The following is a 14636-nucleotide window of genomic DNA, read 5'->3' on the forward strand; positions in this document are numbered from 1 at the left end:
ATTGCCACGTCCGCAAATGAAGGCAAAGCACTAACTTTGCCAGAAAATGGTCCCCATCTGAATAGCTTAATGCAATATCTTAATCAGCTTTGAAATATATTCTGTGCCCACTAGGTGTGTGTGTCACTACCCACCGTGACAGAGGGCTCCGTCTGTGTTCAGGAGCCAGCAGCTGCAGCAGTTCAGGAGGTCACATCCACAATTTCTCCATGGTTTGCTACCACCACTGCAGCAATGAATGTGCACCCACACCTCACCCACACCACAGCCTCACCTGAGCTCATCTCCATCAGCAACCTGAGCCATGACATGAGCAATCAGGCTGGGCACAAGTCCCTCCAGCTGCTGCAGCTTCTGTGAGCTGTGACATCCAGCAAACTGGAGAGCTGACATCCTGGCTGGAAGCTAGTCTGTCCTAGCTCTAATAAACACACTTTCTCAGACATTATTTATATCATTTAGCACAGTAAAGTTCACAGCTCAGTGTCAATGTGTCTCAGCTGGAATGACAAAGAACTAATATTTCTGAGTTTTTCCGTTCATCTTTGTTATTGCACATGACAAACTAAAATCAGAACTATCCCCCGTTTTCCATAAGGGACTATGACCAGCAGAATTACGTCTCTTGGATAACTGGTTTTCAAACCCCTACTTTGTATCAATTTTCTTCTGATGTGGTATCAAAAGTTGTGACTCACTCAAAGTGTTTTTCCTCAACACTAGCTTATATGCTTCCAAACTAATTTCTTCCCAGGAAATTCTACATCTTGAGGGCAATTTTATTACTGCTGCCAAAACTGTAGGTGTTTCTGATGGAGATGAAGTGCTTTATGGCATGATTATCTCAGATCTAAGTCAAGCCAAACCATAGAGGTGCATTAGCAACGTGGTAAATATAGAAAATACTAAGGAAGAGAGAGTTAGGAGAAGAATCCCAGCAAAAGCTGGAAGAAAACTGTGAGAGAATTTGCATATCTAGTGCTCTACTCAAGCAGACCAAGAAGAAACAGTGCAATTAAGGTTTTGAGAACAAACAATTATTACTAATTAAAATTAGGTATTATTTTCTATTTCCTGAGAATTCCACCACCTACGGTTTTAGCATCTTATAATGCATCAGTTGTTTTTATCTTACTTTACTTTGGTAAAATTCTCACCAGTTAATAACACACTCAAATTCGTATTCAATTTGACAATATATTCAATTAATTGAGAGCTTACTCAGCTTATTGCATAGTTAACAGAATACTAAAAAAATATCTAGGCTACTATGAGAATTGAGATTCTGACTTAAAATGAGATGTGGTGTGTCTTTAATCCTTCTCATCATTTGACACAATTTAAAATGTTTGGAGTGATTTTCAATTCTTACTTGTAAGTAGAATGCCTTTTTTTTTAAAGGAAATATGATATTTGAGTTGCTAGTGTTCCTTTTAAATGGACAAATGTACACCCACAGGCACAGACAGTATGTATCTGTGACTGCTGGGGCACATCAAGTGAAGTGGCTGGATTTTAGATCCCTGCTGGCAAACACAAACATGTTGGATGCTGTGCAATTCTGTCACTTCACTTCGGTTCTTCGATGGCAGTTATAATCGTCAAAAAAAAAATTGGTCTCATAAATTTCTGAGCTGTTTGGCTGAGTTCCTGCAATCCTTTGCCTATGCAAAACTGCCTTCTACTCAAGCTTTGTTATCCAGTAAAATATGACAAAAGTTCTCCACTGATCTCACTCTGTCATGCAAGAACTTTTCCAAGACACTGCCTGCTAGATTTCAGCTTTAACTAGTAGGCGTTATTATGTTTTCATTTTCCTCATTCAGGCAATGTCTGTCTCAAGAGCAAAACAAGGATCCTTGAGCCAGACTCTTGCACTGCACATGCAAAGAATTTTTTTTTGAGATCAAAGGGGAAAATCTGGCTGGTCTGAAGGGTCATATCACTGCTAATCCTGTTTTATTTTCTGCCTAGTGAGAATGAAGAGCAGAAAACTTTATACAATATACACTGTAAACATAACAGAGGTCAGGAGCCTGTCAGCCTATCATTGACACGAGACATGCAGACCTGGATCCTGACAAGGATATTTTGTGAGCAAAGGCAATAATGAGGTTTTGAAAAGCACACATTTAGGAGTAATGGATGCTATAGAGCTGTGCTCCTACAAGTTGTGATTTAAAAGGATAGAGGCTTCAATTTCAACCACTAAAATTCAAAATGACAGAAACTTACAAAATTTTATTGCTCTGCATTTAATAAAATTTACATTTACAAGCTGACAATTTGAAATGCTGAATAACTCATAGTTTAGAACTCTGAAAACCAGTTTGAATTACTCTTGCAATCCATTGCTTCCTACTCACAGTCTTTCTCAGATACCCAGAATAATCCATTCATCACACATTTTTCCTATTTGACTTAATTCATCTTTGGCCCCAAAAGATATGGCTTTGAAGGAAGGTCAGGGAAAGAAAGGCATCTTGCTGCCATTAAAAAAAAACTACCACCAAACCAAAACACATAAGCATAATGAATGAAAAGCTCCCTTTCTGCTTGCCTAATGTGCTAATATAAGAACATTAAAGCCAATGTACCATCTGCAACTTGGTTGCTCTGGCTGTCTGGATTTTTTTGTTAATTTACAGACTCAATTATGTAGACTCTTAAATTCACAGCATTAGTGGGTGGGAAGGTAGATGGTTAATGAAAAAACACAGAGTAGGAAACTTCTGTTTTATATGTATCTTGGGTAACATTTTTAGAAGAACAAGGATCAAAGATTGTAATTTAAAGAAACTCTCAAGACAGGAATAAATGTACATGACTTTAAGGCACCCCTAAAAATTATGGGATGGCTAATATCCCCATGCTTCTGTGGTCTGTTCTAAAACTAAAATATTAAGCCAAATGTTTGGGTCTATATAATAAAAACAGATTATCTAATGGTTTCCAGTGGGAAATATGAGAAAGAGCATTCATCAAGACTCTGTAATAGTTATGAATTGTAAAGACTTCCTCATTTTCAGTATGAACTGAGACCCCAGTAGAAACTGCTGGGTATTTATTCACATGCCCTCAAAGGGACTGTGCATGGACATTTTTAATTAACATTATTTGCAACACCCTACTCAAGTTGTTCATTATGAATTTGACATGTTTTGAAGTCCTGACCAGAAAGTTTTCATTGCTTACTCTAACCACACCATTCTTACATGATTTTAATACTTTAAAGAGTTACAGTGATTTGCAATCTATACTTATGTTAATGAAGAAAGAAAACAATGTTTAAGTAATCAAGATCATAACATTAACAAAAGAAGTCAGGAAACATAAAATAAACTTTGACATGCCATTAGGCTTTCTCTGTAAGAAAAAAAAACAAGTAAAAAATAAAGGTACAATTTGACAGCACTTCTGTGTTTCCAGAGATGCCCATTTTGTTGCCGTTACACTCTTCTTTTTTCAGCTGCCCAAAATGTTTTGACATTTATTGCTGGGTATAAAACCTGTATATCAACTTCACTTCTCCTCCATCTGTCCTCACTAGCCTGATGTCTGTGCCTATCAGTTCAAATGATTAAGATGGGGTAAAATGTCTTTGTTTTACCTCATTTGAATGATTTTCCTTAGCTTTTCTCTTTCATGCAGTTTTAGCTACTGAAGCCAAAGCTGCATGGTGAGTCTGCATAGATTTGTCTTAGGTTACAGCGCTGGTAGTGAAAGCAGAAAATATGCAGTAAAATATTGACATGACCTTCAGGTTTGTGTCTGCGCAGGATAAATAAATTCTACTACTTTCTTCCTAGAGAATGGTAAACATAACTAGAAGAAAAGCGACACTGGAGAGAGCTGAGAGTACCTGAGAGTTGTACCATGACAGAGACAGAGAAACCTGCTCATTTCATGAAGGTCTCACAGGCTCAAATCTATTTAAACTTTGCTCTTTAGCTAGGAGCTAAAATGTTGAAATTTAGCCTTTTAAATAAAACGGGCGCTTGGCACCTCCCTTTCAGAGCGTGTGTTCAACTATCTCAGCTACACCTTATATGTTCGTAGCTACACGTTTTCGTTGAAATTGGTTTCGTAAATAACAGCTGGAGCTGTAGAACACAAGATGGCAGTGTCAGACGCCAGGTACCAGCAGGGGACTGTGGGACGGTCCAGAGGGATCTCCTGAGACAGGAGACAAGCAAGAAGCGCTGAGATCTTCGTCCTTTCTTTAATATCACTGTGGAACAATTGCTAGGAAGCCGAGAGACCTTTCTGTTTCAACAGTACCTAGAAAATACTCTGCAGAAGGAATGAAGTTACAGTGTACTCTACAGAATAGGTTTTGCTCCACACAATTCACTGAGATCTGCAGGTCTAAGGTGGTGTGTTAAGGCATAAAGTAACATGTATCTTACAAATTTATCAAGGAAAAGGGACCTTCTGTCTCTGGAACATTGCTTTTCTTATCCTAGCAGAGAATGAACATATGAGTTCTTTTTTCCCCTCTCTTCCCCCCCCCCCCCCCCCCCCCCAAATTTATATATTACCAGTTGATACATAGAGTAAGAGGATAATCTTTGTCAAAAACATATAGGAAAGTTTATTTACTAGTTCTTGAATGCCATGGTGTTTTTCCTGCTTTTAGGAAGCTCCCTGCAATCGATGAGGGTGTGCATGTGAAGGTCAGGGTGGAGAGGGTGTGAATGTGATCTAAACCGTGGCAAAAGCCCCAGACCAAACCTGCCCGAAATGGAGCTATCTGAGTCCGGACGCCTGCCAGAAAATTTAGGGGAAAATAATTGTAAAGAGCCTTTAATCAAACCTGTATGTCCAAAGCGAGGAAAGGTCATTAGCAATTACTGTTCTGCTGAATTTGAGGGATTCATACTGGGGTGTCCTTCATGACTTCCTTAGTACTACTGAGCACCTGAGCCCGAGTCCCGCTCCCAGTGAGGAACGTGGGTCTATTCCTTTGCATGCTGCAGTTCGGGCCCCAGTCTCGGAACTCCGGGAAGTGTGTTTGGAGGGGCGTTTCAGCCCAGCCTGCCTTGCCCAGGCGAGAAGCGCCGCTCCCGGCAGTCGGGTGGTTCCTGTTGATGCGCAGTTGCTCGGAGTTTTTAGTGTGCACTGGGCTGGTGATTTTTTTTTTTCCATCATTAACTCAAATTCAAGAGCTGAGAAACTACTTTGTTTAATTCTTGGGGAAAGTGCAATAGAACTTCAGACATGCTTGGAAATTTAACTAGAAATAAACTAGTTTAACTAGAAATCCTTATCAAAATATCTCATCGGGATCCAAGAAATCTCAGACAGGCAACCCCTCTAGTCTTTATTTTAAAGCATTATTTTAAATGGACGGCTAAATCCTTGCACTTGCTCGCTTTAACAGGCTGTGAGACTCCATTTCCTGCACGTCAGCTGTCCAAAGCGGGGGTCGGGGTGTTCGCCCTTTGCGGGGAGATTTTGCTGCCGCAGAAGGTGCAGCAGGGCCGGTGCCAGGCCGGATTCAGCACTTTCCCGGCAATGACAGTTCCCTGTGGCTGCACCGAGCCGGAGGGAGGCCTGCGGTGCCCCCCGTCCGCATCCCCGCCTAGCCCGTCGGTCCTCCCGCCCCGGCGGAGAAACGAGTTCATGAGTGGCTTTTGTAGGGGCACTCGGGGGAAGCAGCCTGGGGACTCATCTCACCCGGCGTACTGCGAAAGGCCGGGTAAAGCCCCGGCATGCTCCGATGTGTGATCTTCACCCCGCTAATCACCAGCCCCCCTGGAAACACGCTTGGCTGCGTGGCCCTGTCTGGGTTTCTGTGTCACTCTGACTCTCATCGGGCTGCGTCGGGGAGCACTGCAAAGCCGGGCACAGGAGCACAGCATCAGCACCTGACTTTGCTCCCTCTCTGCCCGTCCCTGCAGCTGTGACCGGGGTATCCACGGTCAGTTATTCCTGACGAAGGGAATGTTTCATGTGGCTCAACAGACGTTAATGCAGCAGAAATACCCAGGGTTTAAAAAGCAGGCAATGCCTGCCGCTCTGTACAAACGTGGAGTTTCTTCCTTGCAGCACTTGGGCAGGAATGCTGTGCCATCGATGTTGAGGTCGATGCGCATTGCGCTTCCGTCGTGCGGGAATTAAAGCCAAACGACGGTGGCTTCATTCGTTTAAGAACGATAACAAAACCAAACCCAAACACAACTAAACAAACAAACAAAAAACCAAAAAAAACCAAAACGACCCCGAAAAAATCACCCTCACGCTTCCTTTCCGCCAAACGAGACCCAGTACTGGGGTGAATCTGTCCCCAGAGCGTGTGGGTGCCCCGACGGCCGGGCCGTGCCGGCCCACTGGCGCTGGGGCTGGGACGGAGGTGCGGAGCTGCCGATTCTGCTTCCATTGGCTGCACCGGGTCCCACAGGGACACCTCACACCGTGTGCACCTAGCTCTGGGGGAACTGCGGAGGTAAATACCCCAGGAAACGCGATGGAAGCAATGCAAAGGCACTGCGCGCCGTTTGCAGCCAAACCTCCCCGTCCTGCTTTGCTGTCTCTCCCACAAAGGACAGTTCAAGGCCGTGGGCCGTGGAGGATCGAAGCAAAAATACGCGCGGGTTTCCCTGGCCGAGATGGTGACGAGAGCGGCGGGAAGGGAACAGCCCGCAGGGACAGCCCTGGCTCGTGGATCGAGCCGCTTTCCATCCGGGATTCCTCTGAGACGTGTAAGCGCCTCGGGGAGAGCACAGCCACGCTGCCCCGAAGGGCCCGGGGGCGAGGAGAGGGGAGAGAGAGGAGAGAGGAGAAGAGAGGAGGAGAGGGGAGAGAGAAGGAGAGGAGAGGAGGAGAGAGGAGGAGAGGAGAGGAGAGGAGAGGAGAGGAGAGGAGAGGAGAGGAGAGGAGAGGAGAGGAGAGGAGAGGAGAGGAGAGGAGAGGAGAGGAGAGGAGAGGAGAGGAGAGAGAGAGGAGAGGAGAGGAGAGGAGAGGAGAGGAGAGGAGAGGAGAGGAGAGGAGAGGAGAGGAGAGGAGAGGAGAGGAGAGGAGAGAGGAGAGGAGAGGAGAGGAGAGGAGAAGAAGAGAAGAGAGAGAGAGAGAGAAGAGAAGAGAAGAGAAGGAGAGAGAGAAGAGAAGAGAAGAGAAGAGAAGAGAAGAGAAGAGAAGAGAGGAGAGAAGAGAAGAGAGAGAGGAAGAGAAGAGGAGAGAGAAGAGGGAAAAGAAGAGAAGAGAAGAGAGAAGAGAAGAGAGAAGAGAAGAGAAGAGAAGAGAAGAGAAGAGAAGAGAAGAGAAGAGAAGAGAAGAGAAGAGAAGAAGAAGAGAAGAGAGAGAGAAGAGAAGAGAAGAGAAGAGAAGAGAAGAGAGGAAGAGAAGAGAAGAGAAGAGAAGAGAAGAGAAGAGAAGAGAAGAGAAGAGAAGAGAAGAGAAGAGAAGAGAAGAGAAGAGAAGAGAAGAGAAGAGAAGAGAAGAGAAGAGAAGAGCCCGGCTGCTCCTCTTGGGACTGTCTGCGGGTCCCGCCGGCCGCCTCACGCACACTCGGGGCCGCGGGGCTGCCCTCCGGGGCTGGCCATGGCAAGCAGTCGGGCTGCGGCGGCCTGGAGAAGGGCCGGGGGTGCCGGGGGGTGGGTGGCATCCCAGGTGCCCCGCTCGGAGGAGAGGGGCTCGCTGCAAATGTCATAAGGACCTCGCCGCCGAGTCCGGCGCGTTTCAGCCACATATGGTGGGTGGATTTAGGTGTCAAAAGCCGGCGAATTAGAAATGGTAATTGTCCGTCATTATGGGTGAAACGCGATCTATCACAACAACTGGAACATGTCTGGGCGCTAGCAAAAATAATTTGAATGATTAGCGATCATTATGGATGTCAAGCCGCGTCCATTAAGTTGTATGAAGAAATTATCCTTGACGTGCGAAATCAAACTACAAATACACAGGCCTGGCATTGAGAAGACCCTCCCTGCCGGGCCGCGGGAGGCCGGGAGCAGCCCCGCGGGGCGCTGGCCGGGCCCGGGAAAGGCGCTGGGACCGCCGCGCTGCCGGGGCCGGGCCGCCCGAGCTCCCGCCCCGCTGCCTGCCACGGCCGGGGACGAGAGCTTGCATGGCCCTGCTCATGGCCAGGGCACAGGCGACAGGCGCTCGATCAGTCAGAGAAGGCTTTGCAGAGAGTGGGAGGCAAGGAGCAGAGAGGCGGGCGGGATGCGGCAGCGATGGGAGGCTGTCCCGAGCAGCCAGCAGGCACCTCCCGGAGGTGCAGGAGAGAAAAGATGGGGAGAGCTTCTGGAATATGTCTTCTGCCAGGCACACGCTGCATTCCGCGTAGCTGCTCCTGTCCTTGGTGTGAGGGGATGTCCGGGGACCCGCTGTCTCTGTCCCGCGGGTGCAGCACCCTGGCCCCTCCGCGCTCTCCATCCCTGAGCCGCTTCCCCCGCTCACCCCCGCCATGCCTGCCTGGCCGAGGGCTTTGCACCCCACTGAAAACAACAATCTTCCCGAAGCGAGATCGGTTTACAAGTAGTTTCTATATTGCAAATCTTGCATATATTATTTTCTAAGATAAAAATGTCGGGGTTTTCCTTTTAAAGTTCGCCCCGTAAAAGGGCTTGCCATAGATTTTTTTTTTTGCACCTTCTTTTCTGTTCCTTTTTAGTGAAATAATTTGTTCGCAAAAACGAAGTGGTTATTTCAATATCTTTTGGAGGCATTTTGGGTAAAACTAAGTTATTGTGTTCCCACGAGCCACGACCTGACATGGACACCTAAACACAACTTCCCAGTGGCCGCGAATCCGCGCAGCAAAAAAGCAAAATATCTTCTCGAAGACCGAGGAAACCGGTCTGCTTCTTCCAGACTTTTTTTTTTTTTTTTTTTTTTTTTTGACTCGGGAACTTAGTAAAATTTCAGACAAATTAAAGGAAGCTTCACAGTTGCTTGACAAAATCACAATCTGCACCCCTGCAGAGTGGGGTTTATAACCAGCAAATGAGCACGTGCTCTTTTTTTCTTCTGGGAAAATATATTACGTCCATAGAAGTTCCCCCTTTGCCACCATTTTTCACTCTTTACTGAATAAAGAGAATCTCAAATAGTCTATTACTGTTATGAATAATTAGAATTATATTAATAAGTCAAGTAAAGACTATTTGTCTGATGTGGTCATTTTAAGTGCTGTGCCACGGTGCAGAACAGAGTGGCAATGCCGCTGCCTCCGTAAATCCGCGCACGACACGAAGTGAAACGTCCCCGTGGCTTTTCGGCGGTGCCTTCAGGGCTCCCCCGGCCGCCGCCCCCTTGCCGCCGCCCGGTACCGCAGTCGAGTGCCTGAAGGCAACTCCCAAACACGACCTGTCCCTCGCTTTCGTCCCCTGAACAGAGGAGCCGGCACAAACCCCGCCACCGAGTCCTGGCTCTGCCGGCAGGACCACCTTCCCTCCCTCCCCTTTCAGCCTTCCCAGCTTTATTCGTACAGTTTGCAAATCCGTATTATTCCCGCACAAGCCAAAAATAATATTAGTCCTCTCCACGCGCATTTCATCCCTAATTATCGCTCGAGTCCTTTGCGACACAAATCGTTTCTCTGGCCAGTTGAAGCGCGGAGCAGATCCGTGGGCAGAGTGATTTACCCCGGCCCGGGAGAGAAGCCGCTGTCGGTCGGCTCTAGCCGGGGGCGGATCACCGCTGCTGAGCGGGCTCCTCAGACCGCCGGAGCCCACAGGCAGGGTCGGGCTCTGAAGCAGCGGGCAGAGGTGTCGTTCAGAGCCGTCTCCGCCCGCAGGATTTGCTTTCACCACAGAGCAATTTAGGGAACAACGCCGTAACCCGCGCCCTGTCCCGAGCAGCGGCTCCTGTGCCGTGAGCGCTCCCCCAGGGCCGGCCCCGGCCTGCGACCACCCCCGGCCGCCGGAGCCCCTCGCAAGCCGATACCCTCCAGACCCGGAGAGCTGAAAATCACACCCGTCTTCTCCTTTTCACCCGTTTTATGGTTTTCTACCATTCTTGTTCGGTGTGAAAGCACTGTTTTACTTGTCAATCGGCCGTGCAAGAAAAGATTGCGTGTGGCCTTCCTAGCTCCCATGATTCTTTTCTTTTTTCCTTCCTTCCTTTCTTTTTTTTAATAAAGAAAAAAATATTTTAAAACCTATGAGTATTTAAATCCATTTATTACTACTACTATTACTATTACTATTACTACTACTACTACTATTACTATTACTATTACTATTACTATTACTATTACTAAGTGTCCCTACTCTGGTGGGAAGGACATCGTTATCCAGTTCTGGAAGGCGGGTTGCCTTCCGATCCCCTTTCTGTCTCTCGCAGCGCCGAGCCACTGCTGCGGGAGAGATTTCCCTGGCTAGTTTCTGTTTCAGCAGAGGATATGTTTGCTGGCTGCCATCCCTGTCCTTCGGGAGCCCAAGCCGTGGCCTCTTAACTACCTAGTCAGATTTTAGGCAAGAAGCCACAGGCGCACCTGAGAACCACAAAAGGGCTTAACCTGCAGCTCTACTCTAATTTTTTTCGAGGATCACGCTGACTATCGCCAGCATCACTTGGGATGCCAAACACCTCTGTCGGTTCCGCAATGGGGCAGCAGTCTGGGGAAACACCGGAGAAAGAGCCGGGGATGGTTCTTCGGTCACCCCAAGGGCCTCGGACCGAGGAGCCAACCCCTCAGGCTCTGCCAGGGCTTTCCTCTGTGGGCCGTAGGACCTGCCTAGGAGGGAGCCAGGGAGGTGTCTGCGGCTGCGGGTGGAGGAGGGCAGCTCTGTCCCTGGCCTGCCCCAGTCACCGCCGCAGCCCCTCCTGGGCCGGCCCGGCCGTGAACTCGCCCTCTCTCTCCGCTCCGTCCCTCCCTTAAAAAAAACAACGAACAAAACCCAAAACAAAACAAAAATCCCACACCACAAATATTAGACGTGTTCTAGGAAAATGGCAAGCCCCACCTGTGGGTAGGAGTCCTCCCTGTCCCGCGGTCCCTCGGCAAGGAGCGGGCCAGCGCCGGTGCGGGGCAGCGCGGCTGCCCGGGCGCGGAGCGGAGCGGGTCCCGCCGGCAGCCGCCCCAGCGGGGCCGGGAGCCCCGGGCGGAGCCTGCCGGCCCACCCGAGCCTCTGCTCGGCCCCGGAGGAGGGTGTGCTGCCTGTCCCGGAGCGGTGCGGTGTCCTGGCACTGACCGCCGTGACACCCGCTTGGGAAACGCGCCATTTGCTCCCTGGTTCACCTTGCTCCCCGGTTAATCACTCTGTTTCCCGCAGCAGCGGACAACGCGAAGGAATAGTCCACTTTGTTGCGGCTTTCAGAAAGGTTGGGAGGGGTAATATCCTTGATTATGTGGCCGGGACAAAAGGACCTGCCCTTTATGTCTCCCATCACCTTGGGAATAGCCAGGCTGCTCGATGGAGACACCACTGGCAGCGCCCTGGATCTCCAGAGCCCGCTTTCCATGTGGCTTTCCAGCACCCCTCTCCTTGTCTTCGGAGACGTTCCAGAGGAGTGGCTGCTCCCGTGGTTTGGTGCTGCAGCCCCGGGAGAGCCGCTGGAAAGGCGGCCGGGATTCCCCTCGGGCCTCGTCGCCGTCCCACTGACAGCAGCAGGGGAGCGGAAAAAGCCTGCCAAGGCCTGCCGGGGAGAGGCCCTTAACCTCGGGCCACCTTTGGCCCCTGCTCCCGGGAGCCCCTGGGAGGCTGGGCAGGTGCTGCACGGCCGGGGGGGCTGCTGTGCCCCGGGCTCTTCTGCTGCTTCTCCTCCTGCCGGGAAAGTGTCGCTGATTTCTACCTGAGTGTGTTTGTGTGTGTGTGTGCAGAGAGGGGGGCAAAGCAACGTGGTTTCCTGTTTTATTACCCTGCGAGCGAGCGGGAGGTAGCTAAATATAGGCAGCCTCCCGTCTGCAGAGCTGGACTCTGCGCCTGTGCGACTGTTTAATACACAAACACAAGCGCCAATGGAGACATATGCAAAGATATACACAATTTACATTACATTTCAACAATCGAATTTCTTGGAGCTGCGGTATTTCCCCCTTCTCCCCCTTGTCTTTGCAAGAATTTTTTTTTAAGACTACAGCTTGCCCACGGTCAGATGGAAAATGATTCCCACGGCCCCTGTACGGTTCAGGATTTGTGAGAGAGACCGAAATTGGAACACATCGTCAGGGAGATTATTTTTACGTAGCAGCCGTGTATGTGCTGTTGAGCTGAATGTGTGTCTGAGGGTGTGTGAAGAGAGCGTATTAGAGTCCAGGTTCTGCTGATACCTTAAGAGCCAAAAATACGGAGTAATTCCATTGGCCTCAGTACAGTTACATGAGTGTTACTGGAGATTTTGCCATTAAGAAAATCTAAAGGATGCAGAGAGTTTGCTTTATATTTTCTTAATCAAAATTATTATGAAAAAACAGGAATAGAAATGCCTCAAATTCCAGAAAAACTCCATTAAATTATCGATTAAATTTTCCCAGTATCACATATTGACGTTTCTCAAGTATCAGATTTTGTCAACGTCAAAAAAGGACACTGTCAATGCATAAATGTTCGTTATTAAACACCAATACTGAAATTCCGAGCAACTTTATTTGGATCATCTTTTCCAGCAACTTCTATCTCGAGTAAAATGCATGTTAGTTTTACCTGGTTCATAGGAAATTAGCTTGACGCTTTATTTTGAGTCTGTTACCCAGTGTTACAACCCAAGGAATCTCTAATAACACTCACTTCCCTTTTATATCAGGAGATTCCCTAGAGCACGGCATTTGTTAGCAAGCACAAATCAAAATAATACAACACAGTGACCAAAGGGGGAAAAAAATTAGTCTTAGAGATAGTCTGCTCCCTCAAACAAGGGGCCCGATAGAACCACAGCCGATTTTGCCAGAAGCCACCCCCGCCGGGGACAAAACCTCCGCTGGTGTGAGCTGTACCTTTCAGTTTGCATCACTGTGCCATATTTCACACAAAATAGTCCCAAAGAAGTCAAAACGAATCAGCTTCCCTTTATCTGCAGCACTAAAATCTAAAGATGCATAATCCCAGACACGTCAGGTAACATCCCTCTGCTGTGTAAAACCTACCTCCCGGCAAAGGCTGTGAGGAGGGGGCTCTGCAGTCCCGACACCTCTGCTTTTCTGTTTAGCATCCCCCACTGTCTGCAGTGGGACAAATAGGGGAGGGATCAAGCTTGGCTGTACCATCGAACCGGAGATGGGAGTCAGCGGCTCAGTGCCTTGTACGGGGCTGCAGGCAGACAAACGTCCCCAGGGGCCAGGAAAAAGCAAACCGCGGGGCAGCAGTGGCACCTCTTTACCTCCTTAAGTGCACTGGGGTCCAGATTCTGCTGTCCAAAAGTTTCGTGTTTTCCAGGAAGGAAAGTGTTGGGATTGTCGGAGGGAAATAGTTATTAAAAAAAAAATAAGAAGAAGAAAAAAGAGACAAGAGCTTCGGATCGGGCCAAATAAATGTCAGTCCTCCCGTATCTGCCAAGGGACTGCTGCATCTGGAGCACTCCTTTGGGCAGGAGGACCGCCGACACGCCCGGCAGAGCAAAACCAAACCCAAAGCATTTCCTCCGGTGTCACGGCGGCTGTTGGCTTTGGGAACAGAGAGCTCGTCCCCAGCCCGTGCTGCCGAGTGCTCACCTGCGGGGTGCCCGAGACCGGGGAAAGCAAAATGACAGCAAGGGGGGCCGGAGCGAGGGGCTGACAGGGAAACAGCCCGGCGGCATCCTGGGGCGGCTTGCAGGCACAGCGGCCGGGAAGCGATAGGGCAAGCCACTCGGTGCCCGGGAGCCGCAGCCAATGCCCGTGCGAACCGGCAGGAAAGGAAAGAAGCCGGCGGTGATGAGGAATCAGCAGCGCCCAGGCAATGCGGCCGCCTGTGAGCCTGGTCCGGACAGGGCTCCTGCGGCGCTGATAAACTGCTACAACCATCACCGGGTCCAGTCCCTCCGAGCGCCGCTGCCCGGCCCCGGCCCCCGGGAAAGCTGCCCACCCCAGGTGAGCCTGCCCTCCCCTTCGGCCAGCGCTGGCCCCGGGGAGACACCCAAGGACAGCAGCCGATGGCAGGGAAGAGCCGCCAGGACCGCGCCGAGGGCCCGGGCTCTCAGAGAGGCTTGGAGGAGATTCAGTCCAAGGCGGGAGGCTGCCCCAAGCGGCTATCGCGGCAGTGTCGGGATACGGACGGCCTGGGCAGTTCCGCCGAAGGCCCCTCTTGCAGCCCAATCCTGAGCCCGCGCCCCGGTGTCTCTGCCCGGCTCCGGCAGAGAGAAAACTGCACCGAGCCGCGCACCCGCCCCAGGATCCGCCAGGGTTTCACCGCTGTAGAGGGGCCGCAGCCCGCACGGAGAGGCTGCCACCGACCGGGAAAAGCAGATCGAGTGGCTCCGCCGACTGCCCCTCGTCCTCACCGCTACCAGCACCCGTAAACACAGCCACCGATCCCGGCTCTCCAGCAGATGGGGGATCGCTCCATCTGGGACAGGCGCTACCAAAGAAGTGATTAGGGCACCCGGCCAGAGCTCCCGGGTCCCCTCCGCCTCCCGCAGAGGGAACGGGCATCAGCGCTGACCGCTGCAGCCGGGCAAGGCGGCCCAGATCTCTGCCAGGCCCTACGATCCTCACCGTGCGAGTGGGAAAAGGAGGGACGTGGTCTGAGCTACGGCCTGAGGTTGCTGCG

This window comes from Zonotrichia leucophrys, chromosome 4 (genome assembly GCF_028769735.1).
Source record: "Zonotrichia leucophrys gambelii isolate GWCS_2022_RI chromosome 4, RI_Zleu_2.0, whole genome shotgun sequence".
Classification (NCBI taxonomy): Eukaryota; Metazoa; Chordata; class Aves; order Passeriformes; family Passerellidae; genus Zonotrichia; species Zonotrichia leucophrys.